Source organism: Agelaius tricolor, unplaced genomic scaffold, assembly GCF_023055355.1.
Source record: "Agelaius tricolor isolate 1412-34295 unplaced genomic scaffold, bAgeTri1.0.p SCAF_1, whole genome shotgun sequence".
Classification (NCBI taxonomy): domain Eukaryota; kingdom Metazoa; phylum Chordata; class Aves; order Passeriformes; family Icteridae; genus Agelaius; species Agelaius tricolor.
In genome coordinates, this window is record NW_027269261.1 from 64,742,614 (window position 1) to 64,766,688 (window position 24,075).

General features: G+C 38.5%; 1 long non-coding RNA gene across 1 annotated transcript in view; it reads left to right on the forward strand.

Moving 5' to 3' along the window:
- The window catches only part of LOC139594964 (uncharacterized), a 134,904-nt gene extending 115,628 nt beyond the window's left edge, over positions 1 to 19,276 (forward strand). The window contains exons 5-6 of the long non-coding RNA XR_011680798.1: positions 15,658 to 15,833; positions 19,101 to 19,276. This is a non-coding gene — a long non-coding RNA (uncharacterized lncRNA). The remainder of the gene's footprint in view (positions 1 to 15,657; positions 15,834 to 19,100) is intronic.
- Positions 19,277 to 24,075: the final 4,799 nt, after the last annotated feature.

Here is a 24,075-nt window from a genome sequence, read left to right on the forward strand (position 1 = left end):
TGGGCACTTCTTGCCGAAACTAGCCCCGGCCAGGCCTAGATAATTCTGCAGGACTGTAAAGGGAAGTAAAGAGAATGTACTCTAAAAGTAATAAAAAAGTGAGGGAAGCCCTCTGAAAATGGAAACATGAATGCATTTTTAGTATCCGTGGGCAACATTTCCAAATGCAGTCAAACACCTTCACAATGTAGTCAAGGTGATTTTGAAAAAAGTTACCCAGCACCAGAAAAGTTACAGTCTTCCTTTTGCTTCTAAGTTCTGAGTATTGTGCTATTAGCATTCTGCTCCAGAAAGCATAAAACAATTAGTAGAAAGCTAAACATAAATTAAGACTAGAAATTATTCTGCTCAGGTCAAGTTCTAGTGTTTGGAAATTATTCAGTCTACTGAAAACAAGACACCTGCTCTTATTTAAAAATTGGCTAACATTACCATTAGAGGTAAAAAAATATGGCAAAAATGGGTGAACGGCTCAAAAATCAGCTCATTCCCACTTGAATCAGGTTTCCTCTGGTATTGCATGAGCTAATACCATGGCTAATTTTTTCACTCAACAAGTTTGGGATGGTTGGTTTCACCAGCAAGAGATTCTAATTCTGGATGAATATGTTTTAATGAGATCTTACACCAAGAGTTTTCCTATTGGGCATACTAGCAAGAGTCAAAATCCGTCCCCTCAAAAGACTGGCTCATGAAAATAAGTTCGTTGGTTATAATATTTAGTCTTCCACTAGTTTATACTCTGCCATATAAAGTGAATTCAAAATTAGCACTGGTTTTACTGAAGCTGTGATGGTTCAGATGCTGTTTCACAGGTATTTCAGCTGTCAAGCAAGCTATGGTAGAGAGGCTGAACATGGATGTATATAACCAGAGACTGGCTCTTTTCTATCCATATTTAATCCCTGTTAGACATTTTACCCAGGAAGCTTGTTTCCTGCTATCCTCTGACATCCTGATGGCTTGGCTAAGAGAAGATGTTTGGGGATTCCTTTATATTTGAGTTGTTTGGGAAACAACTCAGTAGATAGAGTTGTTTGGGAAAGCAACTTTCCAAATACTGTCCTTAGAGGGGGCATCCTGTTGGCCTGAAGGAGTCCTTTTGTTGGCATCCTCAAAGACATTTATCTATACTAGCAGAAAGATTTCTTGCTGGAATGGTAACCATAGTTTACCAGTTTTTTTGATGACACAGATATATTATGTAGGACTGACTTTTTAACATTTGTAGCTGCTTCATTTATACTTAACAAATGTTTCACACCTGTTGATTCACCAAAATCTTACTTTCTTATATTTTTAATCATTCCTTTTCTTGAACTCTGGCGGGGACACTACATCCCTGTGCCAGATACCACGGTGGGAGTAAAGAGCACAAGACTTTGCAAATGCCAGTAACACAAGTAAAGATTCATGAAGATAATCATAGCATCTCAGTGCTTGAGGGAAATACCACTTATGTAGCACAAACCCATTCTTGTCTTTTCCCTCTTTTATGGTAAGACTGATATGTGTATTATGATACACACTATAATTATGTAAGAATTTAGAGGTTTTTCATCTTTCTACTTCTATTTGGGCATGAATCTATCCCAGAGCACCAAGTCCTGTAAGTAATCATAAAGGAACTGAGATAGAGGGTTGTTCTGCCATCTTGGAAAACAAATAATAGTCTCACAGCATAGTTTTTAACCAGTTTCCTTTGAAGAAGCAGAGATCCTACAATGATGCAAATCTAGTTAATCTGCTGACCAAAAACAATGGGATAATTAATGGAATTCTTCAGCTTTGAAATGGAATTCTTATGATCTAAGAATTATGAGTTGGATGGTAATCACTCTTTAAACTGTTTGAAGGATTTGGACATAATTTTCACCCCATAAGTCACGGAGCATGTCATTACTGACTTGTCACATAACTACAGAGAGTTTGCTCAGGGATAAATGTTTCATAAAACTGAAAATATTTATTTTCATTTTATCATGTATCTTTATTGTTTGGAAATTTCTTCATCAGAGTGTTTGGATGTTCTTAGGCAGAGTTTAAGTGCACTTGAAAAGTATATTTCTTTTCAGGTTACGTGAAAAAGCACTTAAAGCAATGGCTTTACTTTTTTCTGGACGAGGTAAAGGAAAAGCACATGATAAGGTGTAAGAGTTTTGGTTTTTTTGGTATGTGCAAATGATGCCACATTCTGCAATTATCATCTCTTGCAACAAAGTAAAAACAGGGACTATTTCTCATTAAAACTTCAGGGTTTTTCCACCACTTGGTGCAGGGAAAATGCTTAAAAGAAAATGCAAATGTAGTGGTTGATGTAACTTAGATTCCCTTCAAGAGGTCTGCGCACAACCTGGTTGATACATATCAAACAGGGTTAATGAGCTTCAGATAAGGCATGTAGACAAAAATTTCAATACTTATCACTATCTTAATAGTATATTCATTTTGATAATACACACCTCACTCCAGGGGTGTGGTAACTAAGGCTGAGTTTATTCTTGGATTGCTTTACTTGTAAGCTGATGGATATGTAAAGCATTCCTCATATGGGTGCAGTTAGCCTGGCATTGTTCTACCATAGACACACACCCTTCCCTAAAAAGAGGACAGTTTGATGCTATAACTGTCTGAAATTAGGAATTTCTGTCAGCATAGCTATGACATCCAGGAATCAATCCAATACATGAGTGTCAGAAGTCTGAAGGGGGAGGCAGACCTTAGGAATGGTGCAATATGGTCCCTGTGCTGAGAATGATGGATATCACTAATTGCCTGGGAAGAGGCATGAAGTATATGCATATTACTTCAGATTATTGCCTGTTCTATTTCCATATCCAGTGCCCCTACCAAATGACTCGCTCGGTGTAATAAAAAAAATGTATTATATTTTATCTGATGCTTTCTCTACTGTTCTCAACCACCTCCCTATCTTGTATTCTTTCATCTGTATTACTCATCTTCTTTCCTTTAAAACAGAAAGCATGTCAGGGCATTCAGGATATAGTAGAGAAGGTAAGAACCTGGTGAATTTGTTTGATCTCTTTTCCAGGCATTCTGTTGGATTAAAAAAAAAAAAGAAAAAAAAAGCAAATCCTCAAGTGGAATATGAATGGACATGTTTGGAATATCAAGAAAATTAGGTTCACAATTCCATTATTCATTTTCTAGTGGGATTTCAGATACATTTGCTGCGTTTGGTTATGAAAATTTGGATTGATGCAATATCCTACCCAGGAACCTCAGTCACAGTTCAGAGGACACTGTGAAGTTCATAGAAGCAAACAGAAAAGTATTTTGTGTCCTAAGGAGTTTACAATCTGAATGGAAAATCAGATAGCATACAGATAGAGTCAGATAGAAGAGAATACAAGGTAACTGGTAATCAGGTTTTTTGCAATGTCAAAACAGATATAGGGAAACCTGTTTTGTGAGGGAGACGAAAGTGAAACGAGCTACGCTTATTTTGTCTATCAAAGTCAAGGTTGAATGTAGTATTCAAAGATACATTTTGGAGATAGGAAAATATCAGGGAAAGTGAAGAGCTATTGAAATATAAGGATGGTTCAAAGCAGAATGCACAGTTTCTTTCTGAATGCAGTTAGCTAGATCTGCATCTCTTAGAAGCACAGAAATGGCCTTCCGACATGTGAAGTGAAAGGAAAGAAATGCAATTGCTTTTAGATAGAGAATAAGGCTTTCACAGCAAGACAGGGAGGATCCTGAATTTAGATCCACAAGTTGGCTGTTCAACTTGCTGATATCTGCAAGAGAGGATGGATGAAAACTTGTTTGATGATCCTGTCTATTTGAAATTAATTGAAATTAATACATTGAAATTAATTAGCTCTGTTCTTCAAAGTTTCTGCCAGGTAGGTGAAAAAACAAGGAAGAATGTTCTTTTTTCCACCCTTCAGTGCAAAATATTGCTTCTGAGAAAGATGGAGTTTTGCTTCCCTTTCATATGTCAGTGGCCAGTGAGAAGTCCATGAGGTACTTTTTTGGCTCATGTGCTTTGATCATGTCCTCAAGGCTAAACCCAGTCATTATATTTCAGGATATGTACTCTTTTTTCTATAAAACCACTAATGGACTGGTATTTGGATTTTAATGGGGAAATTGCCTTCTTCTCTTTTATTTTCATCTAACAAACCCCTTGCTTATGACATGGACCTCAGATACTGCATTTCTCCCTCTTTTCCCTGGTTGGTTCCTTTGAGAGGGCTAGATTTTGGCACTTTTGTATGTGAAGCTTCTAATAATGCTCTAAAGATTTCAGGGTGGGTTTTTGGTGGTGTTTTTTTTTTTTTTTTGTGTTTGTGTGGTTTTTGATCTATGGGATCATGTAGTATAGAGCTCTCTGGCTCTATGTGAAATGTGAAATACTTCACTGCCTTCAATTACAAAGGATTTAGCCTTTTAGTTTTGGAAGAAAGATGGTGAGGTAACTCTGTGGATGCTTCTTTTGTATATAGGGGAAGGGAGGACAGGAGAAGGGCATGAAAATGCTTGTCTAAAATACCTGTACATGAATGCTGTAGGCTGACTTCCCAGGGGCTAAGTTTTGGTAATTAGAGAGCTCATATCCTTGTCTTTCCAGGGCAGTAAATCTGCAAGTACAAGGGAAACAGCTTTTGTGAGGTGGAGGTCTCTAGTGAAGGAGAGGGAATGATTGGGGAAAAGGGTGTGGAGCATTGTATCTTCAAAGAGCATGCCATGGGGCAAGGCATGAAGCCATCCTCAGAGAGATTTGCTGTGAGAAGGAGAATAAAGCAGGCATAGGGAAAACCTGGATTTTTGCTCCCAGAGCTCAGAAGACCCAAGGCACCTGTGTCTGATCACCAGAGGAGTTCAGACCAGTTGCTGCTGCTGGCACTGGCAGCAGAGAAGGATAGTTTCTTAAATTCATATGTGGAATCTGCATGAAATTCCCTTGAAGTGATTTTACTCTATTTAATAATCACAGGAGAGACTGTTAAATATTTCTGTAGCAAAATCCACATGACACCTCCATGACTCTTTATTACTTGAGGGATTTACCTGATGAACAAATGAATGTAGATTGAGAAGTGTTCAAGAATTCATGGGCCCAGTAAACTGAGACTAACAGGCTGTAATGGAAGGGCATAAAATCTTCTTTGCTCTTGGCACTATTTTTACTATGCCATTCAGTCAAATGTTTTACAGTACTGATAAAAGTCAGTCAGGAAATAAAAAATAGCAAAAAAAAAAAACAAAACAAAACAAAAAACCAAACAAAGAGTAATTCAAAGCATATAATTCCAAATTCCACTATAACTTTAGGTTTTAGAAAAATTGTTTTGCTTTGGAGATGCCTATATTTTATTTAAAAATTTTACAATATATCTACTTTTGAGACCTTTTACTTGAGGCCAAGCAAATGCAGGCTGCTGGCCTGCCACTGAACAGAGAAGTCATTTTCAGACTCTGGCATTCAGGTAGGGGCTCCCCAGATGCATCTCAGGGATTCAACAGCTGTTTTTCAACAGAAGCTCTTCTAAATAAATCAATCTGTCTGAATATACCATCACTTTTGGATAAGGTATTACCTCATGTAAGCCTTCCCATCTAGATCTTACTCCAGCACTGGTTCAGAAGAGCAGGCTGGTGTCTGATGCAGACTTAATCAAATTCCCAAAAGCAATTAGGAAATAAACTGCTGAAAATTTCTTATCAAGGAGGAAATGAAATTTAGGCCCCTTAGTGGAATGACTACCTTTTGTTTCAATTTTAAATTGTTGTAGTGTTACCTAACTGCTGAAAGTCTCATTTTCCAAATAAGAGTCATTTTCCATCTGAATTCTGCTAAGTTCTTTGCCTCAGATAAACCTCATGATACTGAATAAAACAGATTAGCTTAGTGTATAAAAGAGATTGCATGCAACTGCTGCCTTCTATCAGCCTTAAATCAGTGCCTTTCACATTCCTTCCTCTTCTTTTCTGGTAAGAGAAATTGAAAATATATTGACTTTGCCATTCATTGCTTGATATTATCTCCAAGATTTCAAATAAATTTGTTGATATACACAACATTAGATCCTGATATGTGGATGTGAATCCATTATTTGTGTGAGAAATAAGGCATTTATTTTACATTTTTTAAAACCATGCTTAAAAATACCTCTTACAGAAAGGGAAAGGAAGATGCAGAAAACTGTGGTGTGGTCACAGTCCTGAAACAATACTTTTACTGTAAGTTCTGATGACAAATATAAGACTTCTGTGTATGAAGAGCATTCAGAACTGGAAACTGCATTCTGCAGAAGTAATAATAGGTAATCATAGGGAATAATAGGGAATTCTGACAGCCATTAGAAATCAATCACTCATGAGGATTTAACAGCTGATTTCATTGTTGATCTTAAACCATAATTAAAAAGCATGAAAGCCAAGGATCTGCAGTTTCTATCCAAAGAGTAAGATTAATACTTTATAATGGAAGCAGAAACTTTTTTTTTTCAGTGACTCTACATGATCACAATAGCATATTAATATTGAATCATGCCCTTACTAAGCCTTTCTCAAAACCTCACAATTTACTCTTGAACTTTTTTTCATTTGTATTTGACACTCTGATGTTTCCCTCTTTTATGTTATAGAGGGGAAAAAAACCCATCCCTCTTGAGAAGTGTTTCTCATCTGGTTTCCATCAGATACCAAAAATTCTTGTTTGTAAGGTTGGATTTTAATTGTAAATGCAAACACACTATTTTGGAAACTTTATGAATTTGCAAATAGATGTTGAGTAAATTTTCAGTGTTTGGAAACAGAACACTTTTTTTAGCAGCAGCTGACACTTGGTTCTACATATGTATAAACTTAAACATTTAGCTTCATGCTGAGAATATAACCCAGCAACCTGCTAGCTTTCAAGCTATCATTGTTACAGCCTTGATTGTCTCCACACTGTTTGGCTAAGGGAAGGAGACTTTTGAAACTTCTTGAAAGTCACTCCAGGGAATTCTTCCATCCCCTCTTCACCAAAGAGCTGGGTATTGATGTGGTTTGATACTGTACAGTCATGCACTGCATTGCAAAACATTTCACTTACATGAAATTAAGCCAAATTACAGAAAAGCAAATCACATAGCATCAGTAAGCACAACCCTGATAGAAAAGTCTCTCTCTCCCCAGACTAGCAATATTGTTGCAAGCATGTGGCTATATACAATGTTTTGGGAGAAACAAGGTCCCGCCACAGACTTCCTATATAATTTGGGCAAGTCAGTGTTTAATGTCTCTCTCAGTTTCCCATCTTTAAGGGGTGGACCACAATACTTTGATTGTCTTGCCTGTGAGGCAGTTTGTGAGGGTGTTTGTGGTGCAGACTGTCTCTAGTTTAAAAGCACAGCACTTAGTACAGTGGAGCTATGACCAAAATATGTTTCCCTAGGGACTTTTGCAATAAGTATGGCATGTATTTGTCTTCATCATGGCAGAGCACATCTTTTTTAGCCACACAGGCAGAGTCTGGAGCTTTAGAGATCCATAGTACTGGTATGATAGAGATTTTTTTCTCACCATCTCTGTAGAGAGCAGACTGACAGCAGTTTACAAGTTTATTTTGCTCTCTTGATTGCCCTTGTGCAGGGGTCAGAGTGTCCTCTAAGTCTAAAGGCTCTTTGAGCAGGCAAAGGTCAGAGGCTAATAACAGGATACTGAGGTCCCTGCTGTGACCTGCAGAGACCTTCAGATGGAATAATCTTAATGAACTTCACGTGTTTGTAGTGTTGACATTTACTTGAGAGATAATTTCCTTGACTCCTTTTATAGTCATTGCAGCCAAACAGCCACTTCCAAGATGGGATTCATTTGCCCTAGTTAAAGTTACTATTTTAGGGTGACATAAATCATCCCCTGCAGTTTCCCTTTTCTCTTCATTGACTACAAAGAGAGCCCAAACAATTACCTCATGTGCAAACTTCTACTCTGTAGATCTACTCTTCAGCTTGTGGTGCTCATACAACATCTATGGGTCACCATCCTTTCCCAACAAAGGCAGTTGGGAAGTCCATTTTCTTTTTTCTCTGTGGGGAAACTGAGGAGCAGTGATACGATCATGGTGCAAGGCCACCAAGGAGTCTGATATTGAGCTTGTCACACAGAGTAACAGTGCAGAATTTCTATTTTGTAAATCTTTGCACCACTTGGTTGAGACACTCTAGGTTGAAACTGCTGGATGCTTGGATCTAAAGATCTTAGATAAATCTGCCTTCAACTAGAAACACAAGTTGGGCCTCATAACTGATGCTTATAATTAGTAAAATGAATTATAAATTTTAAGAAAAAGAAATCACCAAAGACACAATAGCAGCTACAAATTGCTATGCCACCTGAACTATTTCCTCAGACATATGAAGCCTTATGTAGAGTGAGATCTCTTCTGAATAGTTTCAAAACCAAATAATGCTATGTCTGCAATAGCTGAGTACCATAGCTCTTAAGATAGAAAATTCTCATGGTTTCAACTCATTTTGAATTTCATGGGGACAACCAGAAGGAGTAGTAAAAGTGGTGTCATGCGGTATGTGTTAAATAAAAATGAGTGGAATAATTGTTAATAACTAATTCACAAGTTGGTCAGCAGCATGCTATCTAGCTGCTGAATAATCAACTGCTTAAAGCACAGTGTCCATTCCTTGGGACAAGGCAGAGCAGATCAGCCTGTGGGAGAGGCGTTGTCAAGTGGTTTCTCTGAAATACTGGAACTGATGTGGCTAGTTTCACCCTTTGGTAAAGTCTGTCCAGGAGAGGAGATTAAGCATGCATAATCTTTGCCACCTATTACACAGCTGTATCAGAGCATGTTTTAGTCACTGGCAGAATGAGTCCCTTTGTGCAGACTGCTAATTGCAAGTGCCAGCATCATGCAAGGCTCAGGTGATGTAAAATCCATTTGAACTCTTCTCAGATTTCTGGGGGCCAAATAATGAATCCTACTGGTTCTGCAGACGTGCTCTGCTGTGAGTGCTGTTGCCCACAATCCAGTGCTCAGTTGTGACATAGTGATTTACACCCTGAGCTCAGAAATGGCCACTGAAAACACAGAGAGGTCTTCAGGGAACGCATCACCATTGTCACCTTAGCTCTCATGCAGCAACCTCTTCTTACTCGCTGCCAGCTTTCTGAGCATGATTTTAAAGCATTCCTGGACTAATTCTAGTAAGAATAGATAGTCCTGTAAGGTTAGTATCACAGATAAGACAATGTAGGGGTTTAGAGTGGAGGCATATTGAAGTTTTTTCCAAGTTTCTTTCATCTTTTCATATTGTCTGAACTTGTCTATGTCAAACTCCCTAACTGTCCATAATAAAGTCAAATAAGTACACCTAAGGAGTAAATCACAAAAGTTTCTTGGCACTAGGATGGCTGAGAAAGGAGAGTTGCTCAGAGACCATCATCTGAAGAAAAACTTAAATGTAAGCTCAGATCATTAGAGTAGAAAAAACAGAAGCTGTTATATAACCAAATTGAAATTTTGAATTTTAAAAGCCAATCAAACATTAAACATAAATCTATAGGAATCTATAGGCTGGTTCTCAGCCTTTTGGCTAAGATCACGTGTAGTGTAGTGTAGAAATTGTTAGTATCAAAGAAGCACTTGTTCACATCTTCAGCAAGGGAAGGAACAAAAAAGGGAGGGAAGAGGAAGAGGAAGAGGAAGAGGAGGAGGAAGAGGAAGAGGAGGAGGAAGAGGAAGAGGAAGAGAAGAGAAGAGAAGAGAAGAGAAGAGAAGATTTGGTATATGAGGCAGAGTAGTATCAAAAGGCACTCTGGAGGCATGATGCCTATTATGTAAATGAATTTCACTTTTTGTCTGACTTGATTGATTAAATGTACTATGTAAATCAATTAAGGACATTGCTTTCTGTAGCTGTTTAAAAAGCTAATTTGTAATGATGTAATCAAATATGAGATTCCGTATTAGAACCACAGCATGTTAGTATAGGGAAAGGACAGGGGCAGAGAAAGGGATTCACAGGAAGTTCCATTTCAATATAAGTTAAGAACTTTGCTGTGTGGGTGACTGCACCCTGGAACAGATTGCCCTGAGAGGCTGTGGGATCTCCTTCACTGGAGGTACTCAAGAGCTCTCTGCCTGGATACAATCCTGTGTTCTCTAGGGTGATCCTACTTGAGAAAGGAGGTTGGACCAGATGATCCACTGCCGTTCCTTCCAAACTGACCCACCCAATCCGACCCATTGTGATACTGTGAGGGAATTAAACTTCTATACAGGTTTTAGTTTTGCTTCAAGGACTGATTGTGCCAGCACAATATTTTAAATGGGTATTATCCTAATCATGTAATGTTGCCTTGCCATAGAGACAACAAAAGCTGATAGCCTATAGCTGATGTCCATCTGGGATTCAATTAAGACAGTTAAGCCAATATTTCTTTATGACCCATTTTGTCAATTACTTTCTCCCAGCTCTTCTATGCAGCTGCTATATCCATGTATATGCACTTCAAGTTAACTCTTAAGTAATAATATAAATACAATACCTTTTGTAAAGTTGATTTCTGAAGAGTTAAGGTAAGGCTGGACATCAGGAAGAATTTCTTCACTGGAAGAGTGATTAAGAATTGGAATGGGCTGCCCAGGGCATCAATGGAGTCACCAACTCAGCTAGTGTTCAAGAAACTACTTGGATATTCAAGAATCCAAGAAGGATGTGGTGTTTAGTGCCATGGTTTAGTTGGCATGGTCATGTTCAGTCAAAGGCTGAACTCAATGATTTTAGAGGTCTTTTCAAACTTTAATGATTCTATGAATTAACAACATATTTTGTGTGGTTTTAATTAATTCCCAAGATGCATGATGACACTAATTATTCAGAGCAGCTTTGGCTCACTCAGTTCTTATACTTGCTTATTTACGCTGACTACTCATGCTTTTATTCTATTCTAATTAGTTTATGCATTTATAGTTCTTTAAAAATCTGATTAACAACATACTTGTCAGATTTTCATGTGGATTCCTCTCTTTTTCTCATCTTTACTTGAAAATGTTCCCAGATTTCAAATACAATGTTAATATTTATGGTGGATTGACCTTGGCTGGCTGCCAGGTGCCCACCAAGCCTCTGTGCCACTCCTTGCCTCAGCTGGACAGGGGAAAGAAAATATAACTAAAATCTTGTGAGTCAACAGAAGGACAGGGAGATCACTCCAGTAATTACCATCATGGGCAAAACAAAATTGACTTGGTGAAATTAATCTTATTTATAGATAAAGCAGAGTAATAGCAAATAGGAATGAACCTAAAAATATCTTCCCCTCATTTCTCCCTTCTTCCAAGGCTCATCTATACTCCCAACTTTTCAACCGCCTCCCCCAAGTGGTGCAGAAAGGATGGGGAATGGGTCTTGCAGTTAACTCATAACACTTTATATTTGCTGCACCTTCCTCACTTCCTGTGCTTCAGTGTGGGGAAAAGCTGCTCCACCATGAGTTCTCCACAGGCTGCAGCTTCCTTCAGGGCACATCCACCTGCTCCAGTGGGTGATCCTCCAAGAGCCACAAGGTGGATCTCTACTCCACTGCTGATCTCCATGTGCTGCAGGGGCACACTTTCCTCATCATGCTCTTCACCACAGGCTACAGGGAAATCTCTGCTCTGGTTCCCGGACCATGTCCTCCTCCTCCTTCTCTGCTGATGTTGGTGTCTGCAGAGCTGTTACTCACATGTTCTCCTTCATGTATCCTGCGTGATGCTGCACAGCTTTGCACAGCTTTTTTTTTTTTGCATTTTGTAAATGTGCTGTCTCAGAAGTGCTACCAACACTGCTGATGGGATTTACTTTGGTCTGTCTTTGAGCTATCTAGACCTGGCTCTGTTTGGCATTGGAACAACTTCTGGTGTTTCTTGTCAGATACCATCCCTGCAGCTCCCTGACTACCAAAACCTTGTGCAAACCTAAGCAAGTTTTCCTTTGTTTTCTCCTGATGTCCTAATTTTCTGTCCCCAAACTATTCTTCTATGGTAGTTCTTCATTCAGACTTGGTTGGTGGACTCCTTTACTCCACTCCCACCTGTGCTCTCCACTATATATTGTTTTATCTGGTCCCACTGTCGTTATGTGTGCTCATCAACTCATTTCCCTCATCTTCATAATGTCATTACAAGCAACTCTAATTTTTCAAATCAGCCAGCTCTCTCCTAGATGTAAGCTGGATGCCAGCAGAAAATCACTGCAAGGCCAAGAGAGTCTGGCATTCTGTTTTCACCCTGCATCAGGGGAGCTAACAGACCTTCATGAACATTCAAGCCCTTCATATTGTTCAAACAGTTTTTAGTTTTTCTGGGTTGATGCTTTCTTTTTCCTTTAGTGTGGTCAGCAGGAGAATTAATAAGACTCTTGAGCATGGTTGGGCAGATTTTTGTAAAGACATGAATTATGCCTTCCCAGTCAGAGGGACCACCCCACCGACCAGGACTTACAAGTTACAGTTTCAAACCACAGAGGAGTTAAAGAGTTACAAAATGAAGATGTCAAGAGCTGGAACAAACTCTCTTCCCCAGTAATTTATCTTTTGGAAAATGTTGTTTGGAAAACAAATTTATAGCAGCCTGAGGCAAGCCCAATGCTTACCATTGGTTCACCAAGGAGTCTGGAATAAGAAATGAGAGGCAGATGGAGGGAACCAAGGCAATGCTCCATCTGAGAACTGGGAAAGAGAAATGGTAGCAGATTGTCATGAGGATACCTGCTGTGGAAGGATGGGCTCGGAGCTCAGATGAACTGGCTGAAGTCTGACAGACTTGTGAGCAACAAAATTGTTGGTCCCTCTGTGAGATGATTGTGTCAGGGTGAGGACACTGAAGGCCTGAGGAGAGCATATCACTGCTGACAATGTGCTGGAAGGCAGTATTTTGCACACTTATCTATGCTTCTTGTTGGTGGACACCTGGTGACCAAACCCTCCTCTCAAATGCTTCTTTCTGTGGAAGGATTTGTGTATTCCCCTCTCACCTGCAGACCTTGAAGAAAGTGGGACCTGCCCAAAACTGCTAGGACAGATAAAACCTCTAGCAGGACACAATTCCAGCAACCCCCTCAGTTTCAACTGGCTGTATCATGTTATCGACTCCCACACACAAAATTGATATATTTTTGAAATTTTTATATGAGTCATTGATAGATCTCTTATTAAACTTAAGGTTTCATTCATGTTCAAATGCTACAAGCAAATGAAGGAAAAGATGTGTTGTTCATCAATATCATTTTCATCATGGTCCTGTGACGTTTTTACATCTGAGTATATAGTTGTGTCTTTTTGGTTTTTCAGTGGGCATAAGGGTCAAGCATAAACTGTATCTTTCCTTAAATCACTGTCCTTTGAAATTTAATGGCAGAACAACTGTCTTTTGGAAGCCTGTTCTACTGAATCATGTCCATTCAGGCAGATTTAAGTGTAGGTAACCTCAGATGAAATGAGAGCAGTTTCCACAAGCACAGTTGTTAAGCAAGAAGAGACAACATGCAAACTAACAAAGCATGTAGGGAAAAGTCACAATCTAGTCTGGGAAGGAAGCCTGCTGGTGTTTGTTTTGGGTGTGGGAATTCCCTGGAGACTCTGCAACAGAAATGTGTTGCACAGACAAGGAAAATTGTGAGTCAAGCTCCAACAAGTTCCCAGCAGGAAAGCCTTGCTCAGCCCGGCCATGGGACAGCAGCTGCCCAGCACGGCGCACCAGCTGCAGCCAGGTGTGGGGTGAACTCCTTTGCCTGTTCCCCCCTCACCTTGGTGCTTGTCCCACCACTGCCAGGCACAGGAGCTCAGGCTGCCATGCAGCAACTCCTGTGAGTGCCGTGGGGCTCATCAGCAGTGCTTCCCATGTGCTGGGATGGTGCCGTTCACCTCAGCCTCTATTCAGCTTTTCTGACTTCCAGGGAGGAGCACAGATGGAGTATTCAGCATCTGCAGAATCTAATGAAAGATAAGGGTTACCAAGGGATGTGCCTGTTTTGAGAAGCTGAACAGATGTGCTAAAATTGAGCTGTATCCCCAGAAGGCTTTTCATGTTGATTTGTTTATTTTTTGGACAATATCAGTCTGGCTGAATTGAGCTATTTGGACTTTATGTTCCTGGGAACCAGTTTCATTCACAAGAGCTAATGCCAAAAATTAAAAATTATCTAAAACTAAAGGTGAATTCTAGAAACCAGAAAGATCAGATGTCCATAGGTCTACCTCCTCTTCTGAGAATAGAAGAAAGAGCCTGAGACTGTAGAAAAATTGGCCCTACTTCAGAACTCATTCCCTGGAAACTCTTTAGCTAGCCTTGGATAATATCACAGTAACTCAGAAAGACGGAAAGGCAGGCTTATTGTTGCGATAACTTGCTACAGGAGCCATGAGATGATCATTTTGCAGGACTTAAAAAAATTCCTCTGACTTGTGGGCTGATAGTCTCAGAAATGAAATGAAATATGTAGTCCTTATTAATTTAACAGAGACAATGGGAAAAAGAACACCAAGAATGCTGAACACTACACATTTCTTGTGGAAGTTCATTCAGTAGGAAAGTGGCCAAAAGGCAAAATTGGAACATTGGAGACATCCAAGTGATGAAGCCTGCAAATCAACTGTATCACATACCATAATCTGTTTAACTGCAACACATATCCTAAAAAACTGAATTGTGACCAGAAGACCTACTTAGCTCTTTGCTTTTCTAGTCATCCAAATCTCTGCTTATGTGAGTATTTTGATCCTTTCTGCAATAGTATTTTACTCAACCTTGACCAGGCTTCAGAAAAAACATTGCTTTTAGGGGTTTTTTTTGGTTGTTTGTTTGGTTTTTTGGGTTTTTTTGTTTGTTTGTTTGTATGTTTTTTGTTTTGGTTTTTTGTTTGTTTTTTTGTGGTGTGAGAACATTAATTTGATTTTTTCATAAATATCTGAGATCCTTTTTTATATACCATTAGTCAGAAGTATTTGCTGAGGTAACAGGTTTGGTAGAAGGATATGTAAGTCTTCTGTATGTCAGCTGAGACACTCTGCATGGCACTGCATGACATATTAGAAATGAAAAAATATTTGATCTTAATAATTGACACAGGCTGCTGTCATTTTTACAAAAGAGTAAAAATCTTGAATATGGAAAGTTATTTACTTCTTCAGGACTGGAAGAATCACTTTTTCTTATAGACTTTTCTTTCTTGAATTTATGAGTAGGACTTGCTGGGATTTTATCATAATTCCCTCTTTTATGTGCTGTACAGTGCTGTCTTTGTTCACTGAGGTTAGTGGGATGATGCGGGATAAACAGGTTCTGACTGAGTTGTTTAGCTTGCATAGCACCTTCAGCTCACTTTGAAGGAACAGCACTACATTTATTGTATATATTACATAGACAGTTCCCTTCTCACATATCCCTTTTCTGAGGTGTAAATCTGCTGGCTTTTTCTAGAAAATGTATAAATTACAAGTCTAAGCTGCAAACGTGAATTTCAAGTATAACTAATACAGACATCAGTATATGAATATAGGAAAGTCAATATTATAACCTCGGTAACCTGAATATTTTGAATAGATGTCAACTTTGCAAATGAAGGAAAGGAATGGTGTTGAATTTTGCATCTGATCAAAGTCTTTTGATTATCTCTTCTATGTACATTGTTTCAGACCAAAGAACAAGATCAGAACACTCCTGAAGAATTTGACAGCCCAAGACTCCAACAAACACCTCCTACAGAAACTTTCATCAAGTGATTTCTTGCATTTGGCTCTTCAAAGTTGAACTGGTAGTCCTCCAAAAGCTGAAGTGACTACATTTGATTGAAGTCTAATTCGCTACATGTGTAAGCATGTTTTACAAGTCCCCATGCATAAGCAAATAAATGATCATCAAATATTTTGATTCTACAGAATACTTTTAGAGGGAGTGATTTTTCCCTTCCCAGCACTTGCAACATAGCTTTTTGTGATGCAGTAGCTCAATAGCTAGGAATGTTCATTGCTCACCTGTACTGATTTTGGCTGAAACAGAGTTATTTTCTTTATAGGTGCTGGTACAGGGCTGTGGTTTTTGATTTATGCTGGAAACAGTGTTGGTAATAGAGGGATGTATCAGCTACCTCTGAGTAGTGCTGGCAGAGAGCTGCCTGTTCTGCCTCTTCACCTGCCCCACCAGCCAGGAGGCTGGGTGTGCACAAGGAGCTGGGGTGGAGCACAGCTGGGAAAGCTGAGCCCAACTGACCACAGGAACATCCCATAACATTTGGTATCATGCTCAGCATATAAAGCTGGGGAAAGATGGAGGAGGCGATGTTTGGAGTTTGCCTTCCCAGGTATCCATTACCCATGAAAATGCCCTGCTTCCCTGGAAACTGAGTGGCTGTGTGGGGCTGAGCTGCCCACAAGGGTTAACCAACATCACTCAGCATCTCTGCTGCGGAAGATGAGTTACTCTACATATTGAAGTATGATTTTCATTAATTTATTTTGATGGAATCATTCTTTAATTCTCCATTAGTTCGCTGTTTGGGACATGACTACACCCTTCTGTTTGGTCAGCTCAACTGAATGAAACTGGTTGATGGTATTGCTTCAGAACAGGAAGAGTTTTCTGGTGCTTGCTGTGGGTAGAGCTGAGCAATTGTTGGTGTACAAACTGAACATTTTGTAACAAAAGTAACAAGAAGGACACATGCTCCTTGAAATATCTCCTTGTCCAGAAAGTGTAGGAATTAGAAATATTTTTTCCTTTTGAATATTAAATAATTATTTTTTGTGTGTTTGCACTGCTATGTACAGACACCCTGTATGCTGTATTTTTTACAGTCTTAAAAGGAAGTGATACTGCAAATTTTGTCTTTAAAGCTGAGTTTCCTGGATAGTTTTTATTGATTTTGGGCCCAGACAGAGACAGTAAGTTTTTGATCCCTTATAAGTTCTTGATTCAGAGATCACTGACAGTGATTCTCCCACTTAATCTGATACTAGACTGCATATTATAGACCCCAGATATTTATTGGTGAACGCCTTGGAGCTTATGGTCCCAATACTCAAAGACCCACACATCTAGAGTTTCTGAACTCACACGATCAATTTGCAATTAAAAAACCCAACAAAAAGCAAAAAAAGTATAAAGTCAGATTTTCCAACTATTCAGAATTTTCTATGCATTTAGCTGGTTTTGGTGTGTGATTTTTGGAGTAGTAGTTTGAGATACTTGAAAGGAGTCTTTATTCATGGGAAAAGATGTTCAAAGCTATTTGAGGAACAAGCTTCCTTTGTGCTGTGTCCAGAAAAACAGTATTGAAGCTTGAAATTCTTGATGGATTGATTTAGGTAAGTCTTGCATTTGCCAAAAAGGAATAGAAAAATTAAGAAAATCCATTCCTAGAACTTTCCATCTTTTTTTAAGTTGAAAAAGATCTCTCATTCCCAGTTCTTAAAAGTCCTTTTGGATTAACTGTGGTGCAAATGAGTTTAAACCAGGTTTTTCTAGCTATATTAATTATACAGAGCTGCCTACAAGATAAATTGAAGAATTCAGTAACCTGAGAGAAGCCTGAGAACCTACAAAATCCTGAGGTGAACCTTACTGTAGGTGGCAAAGTTGAAAAATATCTCCATGCCTAGAAAGTCTACCAGCAAAGGGACAGACTCTTTAAAAAATGCCTGTCAAGGATAATGCTGTGCCTTTTTCTCCTCTGACTTGAATGACCAGCTTGTAAAAATCAAATATACAAAGGAAAAAACACGGGTGCAGAATCAAGTTGTAGATCAGGATTAACCCCACCCACCGAGTCACAAGCAATGAAGCACATGTGTCACACTGCCCAAGGCTAGATGTTCTCTAAGTGCTTAGCACATGTCCTGAAAGGGTTCAGAATGCCCTGCCAGACATAAGTTTTCCTATAAACTGAAACAGTGCTGGGGTGTAACAGCTGCTCTGACATCTCTTGAGACCAGTTCTTCTTGCACTGTGTTGAATGTTACACTTGCAGTGTACTGGACGTCCTGTCAGAACATTCCAGTAATTTGGTGGCACAGCCAAAATCGGTAGAGAAAAGAAATTGTACAGGCAACAATATGAACTTGTTAGTTAATTTATGGCTCAGGATGTTTCTAGACAGGAATGCTGGCATCAGTTCCCTAAAAACTAGTGTAGCTTTGCCAACACTCTGGAAGTGGTGCATGAAATTTTAGTATGAGGGCTGTTCAAAGTAAGCTTTTTATTCAGGATTAGGAACAGTGAATGCTAAACCATGGAACACCCCTGCAGTGTGCCCTACTCCACACTCAGAAATACACTCCAGTCAAATAGAAGTCTGGGTGAAAAAACCATGGCTTACATGATTTCATCTCTTTCTGAGATGATCTTGATTCTCTGAGGCAAGGGTGAATGTGTCTTTTCTCAGTGACACACTCTACCTATCTCTGTGCTCCTATTGCCAAGGAGACTGGGCTGCTCTGAGTTTCAATGCAGACTGAAAGAAAGAGCAGCAAGTAAAGTATTATGGCTTCAGGACACAGCTCCTCATGTGGCAGATCCCAGAAAAAGAATCTCAGCCTATTTAAAGCAAGACCTTATGTCCAGAGTCTGATTAATTTCAGCGAATTTCATGTCATGATTTGGTGCTCTCTCCTTGCCTTATCACCATTTGATCAGGAAAACTGTAGTCGGGTATGCAGTGACTTAGCATGCTGACAAAATATTGCCCTGGAGATAAAATCCAAGAATATCCTTTTTTTCTTTTATTTCCCAATTCAAAGCACAACTCAAAGTTGTTCTGGCTCTTTCTGTGAAGGGGGTTAACACAGATTTTCTGTGCGAAGGCTGTTTTAGTTTTACAGGCACAATGAAGATTTCTTCACTTCTGGGTGGAAAAAGGAAGCATTCCAAAATGTTTACCAAAGAATAGCTGTTTACAAAACTAGCATCTTGCTTTTTGTCTTGGGTAACTTAGCATCCATAAATGGCAAGAAGATTGTTCTAGTACTCCAAGTCCCCCTGCATTATTCATTAGAGAAGCTCAAGCTGAATAATTTTCTCTGGGACAAAGCTGTTGCTAAGCTTAAAGTTTGGGAGATCTAGTAATGCAACTTTGCTTATCCAGGAAACTCTTCCACTCACACGATGTGAGGATATCGTGACTTGGCAAAATCCTGCTTTGTGCTACTTCCTGGATACTGGACAACAGGACAACTGTGTGAACTGAAGAGAAGATTTATTAACCCTGATACTTCAGCAATCAGTTGAAATGAAAGGAAGAGAGGGCAGAGAGAGTGAATGAAAGGGTGGATAAAACTAGTTCTTCATGGCAAATATGGTATGACATAGTTTTTCCCAAAATGATCAAGAAGAGAAAGCCATAGGCATATTTACATTTTATAATATATATATCCTAATTTCCATAATAAATGTAACTTCACCTCTGCCAATTAAAGTTCCACCTTCTATTTGTCTTATTACAGTGTGGGACATAATATTCAAGATGTTCATTGCTTTTTTTTCAGTCACTCATATGCAGACTGATGGAGTGCGCTATTTCCTCTGCTGCAATTTCACTTTAAGGAAATAGGGACTTCATTTTTGGATAGCCAAAGAAAACTTCACTCCAGTGGAAAGGGCTGAGGTTCAGAGCTGAATGACAGCTTTTGCTGATGCTTAGCTTCTGGTCACAGTGTTAGCAGTGTGATCATGGGAGCACAGTCTCTGGGCAGAGAGACTTTGGCAAAGAATGAAGGGTGAACTCAGCTGGGGAGGCTTACAAGAAAGGTGAAAGGAAAACAAAATCTGGAAACTGATTTGCAAGTAAGACATGTTACAGAGACTTAAAGCATTTCTTCAAGATTATAAAAAGTAGAACAAGACTGTCCGTCTCTGTGCATCAGTCCTTCAAGAAATGACTCAACTTGTATAAAAGTAGTAGAAGAAACAGTCTGGAATTATGTCCAGCAGCACTGTATTGAAAGAAAGCACAGAAAACAGTGAGTTAATTTGGCTGCAGTGTTATGGAACATTTGCCAAAGTACTACTCTGGTGCATTTTTCTTAGCTCTGACTCCCTAAGGGTGTTCTATCCCCCTTCCAACTTACACTGCAACTCTGAGAAATTACTTGTTTCAAAAATTCTATTCAAAGATTAAAGGCTCTTGGAAATATACTTATTCCACACTCTCTGCAGAAAAATCATAGGCTGAGTGAGCACAAAGACTACCTGTTGATATGTAGAAATGATTCCTTCGTGCCTGTGTGGAGATACCTTGGTGGACTGTTTGGAAGAAAGCTAGCACCACTTTCTTCTTCACCAGGCTACTTCTGCAGATAATCATATCAACCATATCATACCATATCATATCATCATATCATCTGCTGTCACTTTTGTCTGGAATGGGACTAAGGTGTGAGTAATGTCTTTGAGATCAGGGGAAATCACACTCCTAATGCTACTCAGATATACCTTTTATTATACTTATATTTATTATACTTTAAAACCCCAAATATTAAAAAAAAAAAGGCAAACCAAACCCTTGGTTGTCTGATTTTCATAGCATGACATATATTCTTGTTTTTATTTTTATATGCTTTTTAGAACTCACTGTTAATTTTCACATGGATCTTGTGGGTAACAGCTTATGAGGTTCTGATAGGAGATGAAATTGGACTTTTTCAGTCAGATATCTTCCAGTATCTACATTTTTTTTTGCATGAATTAGCCGAGATTTAACCTATATGTTAAAAAAGTAATTTAATCGTTAAATTTATTTTTGGGCTCTGCTCCGGTCACTTTAGGCTGAAATCTTTTCTGATAGAAGTATGATTCCATAGTTGCAGTTACCTATCTTAGAGTGGGTATGAAAATATTTCTTATTTCAGCTTTATTGAACATAGAAGATGTTAAAATTCACTGTCAATGATTAGTATAATTATTATTATTATTGCATTTTGAATGTAAACATTAATACAATAGTGAGAAATTAACAAACAAACCTAAGCAGCAGGTTTGAATCCTCTGTTACTTTATCTCTGTTTAAAGCCAGAGAGTTTCTTTGCAGAGCAATTATTGACACACTGTGATTTTTATATTCACTTGTCATACAAGTTGCCTGCAGTATGTTCCCATTTATCTTAAATATCCACATGTTCTTAATACATAATCATATGCTGAGTGCCCACAGGGATACTTGCATAAAATGGGTGTGTTGCAGGAGCACAGTGTTCATTCAGGTATCTTTATTTTGGAAAGTGTATTTTGTATTCAGACCTGCACAGTGTGCTTTGCAGCTCAGTAGCTGCAGTTCATCGGCACTTATTTAAAATGCTGATTTTTAAATAATCCGTCCACAGGCATTTGCTTCATTGATTATAAGTGATTGTAAGTTATTGCTAGGACTGCACAGCTCGTGGAATGCACATGTATCAGCTCAGAAGAACTTCTAAACACATATTTGTCTTCAAGGCTCACAGTGACCTAAGAAGACTGGTCATGAAGTGAACTCAAGGATCAAAGTGACAGCACCAAAAACACAGCACTGGGATGAAAATTGGGTGACTCACGTCCAGTCCAGCTGGGACAATTATTCTAGCATAACTTAGCTTTACAGCCATCACCAAAGGGCCCAAAGTCAGATTTTGTGTGTTTGGCCTCCCCTGACCCCACGCAAAAGATGATGTCACTCAGGAATGAGGGAAAAAATTGTTTGTGTAGGTCTGCTTCTAAACAGAATTATTTTCAAACTTTTCCATGCAGCATCAGCTGTTTTTCAATGATAATATTTTTATTTATCACTAATCCAGTCAAGACAAGACATAACATTCTTGTTCTGTTACTTTACTGGAATTCTTTTTTGTTCTTATTTTCCGTCATTTATTTTGATGTTCCCACATCACTTCTTTAATCCAATTTCAATCTGACCGGCAGTGCAGCAACTAGTTTATAGTCATGAAAGTGGCTTGTGCCAAATTAGAAAAAACACATTGTTGTTATTTTTGCGAAGTTGAACTTGTTAGGCAAACTACAAGGATAATGCTATGACAAAATCAACTGCTGAACCATCATTCTCCTAAGTCCAATACTAAGGCACTTTATATGGGCACTCAAGGTCTAAAAACTGTTTAAAAACCTCACTGAGAAGGAGCCAAGGGAAATATTAACAGAGACTAACAAAAGGCTCTGAAGAGTGAGTGTGTTTTCATGTGTCCTTTATAGGAAATTTCTTTGGTAGGTTTTTGAAGCTTACCACAGAAAAGGAGTAGAGATATTTCAACATCCAGGGCTTCAGCAGTGGCAGTTGTCCCTGTCCCTCAGTTTATTCTGGTTTCTCAGTAACCCCTTAGTTGTCTTTCAGAAGGTTTGAATCATTCTAATCCAAAAAGAGCAAGGTACTTTATTACATAGTTTCTTTGGAGAGTAGAGATTACATTTAAGCATTCATAAAGTGTGTTGGGGAGAATGAACATCATGAGAAGGGAATTTAGACTCTTACAGTGAGATATGGAGCATACTGTGAATCTTGGACATACCTGTGCTTTCATTGATCTTAATTTCTGGTGGGATGGTGATTTCCTCAAATAGATTGAATTCCAGGGAGAAAAAAGACAAACAAACCAGATGCAGAAGTATGTCTGTAGAAGAGAGTCTAGAAATCTGAAAAAAATTATAGTGAACAAAGAATTATGATGTCAGAATGGATTTCTTTTTAATTTTCTTTTTTTGCAAAAACAAATAATTTCTCATTTGAATAATGAATTGACATAAAAATGAATTTACATTATTACTTAATGCATATAAATTATTATCTATAGCTGTGTTATTCTACTGTTCACAGAAGGAGTTTGCATATCTGAAATGTGTGTAAAAATGTGTAATCCCTCTTGACAAACATGACATTTTAAGCTGCTTTTGGAAAAATGAGATCTTATATTTTTATGTGGATATCTTCCTCCCTGATTTGAGATACTATGAGTTCTGAGATAAGTGACTTTATACCAATGTGAAGCAGAAGTAGCAAGACTAGGACATAACATGATTTGAAAAGGAAGATGTTTATGTTTGATATTGTAGTAAAGGAGAGCAGAGACAGTCAAAAAAGACAGCAAGTGAAAGGATTAATTAGATGTGCAAGTAAAAACTGCCTTCATTTAAAGCAGAAAAAGAGATACTGTGCTAGCCAAGGCACAACATGAACCAAAATGCTTCCAAGAGGTCATAAAGGAATTCTCACTATGGCTATCCCTACATCAAGCTCTGGTCATGGATGCAATTGAAGCTTGTGCATGATGACATGCCAAAATGAAAGACTAAATGGGGATATTTTACATAGAAACTTAGAAAAGGAATATTGTGAAGAATGTTATGTGCTCTCTTTTAATAATGACAGCTAGACAATGGAGCTGACAGCTAAACATTCCTCAGAAAATGTCAGAGGCTAAAATTTGGGTTTGCATGGGATCAAAGAAGTTCAAGTAAAAAATATAGTTTTGTGATATATTCAGTTGAGATGCTACCTGAATTTGTTTTGGTGGAAGAGATTACCACAGAGCAGAAGAGGAGATGATGAAGGGCAGGAGAAGACATAGACAGCAAAGGAAGAGTGAGAAGAGGAGTAACACCAAGGAATGTAATGAAAAACTTGGAGTAGAAGGGCAGCTAAACAAGAAAGGAGCATGAAATCCAAGAAAGAAACGGAGCTAGGAAAGAAGAACTGCTGATGTTAGCAACAATATTGGTGGGTCAGGAAGAGAGAAGAACTATGCATTCTTTGTTTTTTAAGTGAATTTTGGTAGCAAAATTTTGAGAAACTACCAGACTGGGAAGTATCTAGGATTGAAGAAATCCAGACATTGAGATGAAGCTTGAAAGGTAAAAGATGGAGGTTAAAGCTGATGATCTAAGTTGTGTTATATGTGATATTTTTAAGATACAACAAGAGTAATGGTCTACTGCTACATGATAAAGAAAAGTGGAGGGAGACTCAAGGGTTAAAGGGAAGAATATGGAACTGTTGGGAAATATCTACTACTGTACTTGTCTGATGTTTAATGCAAGATATATATCACAAATAAATAATAAAAAATAGACCTTTAAAA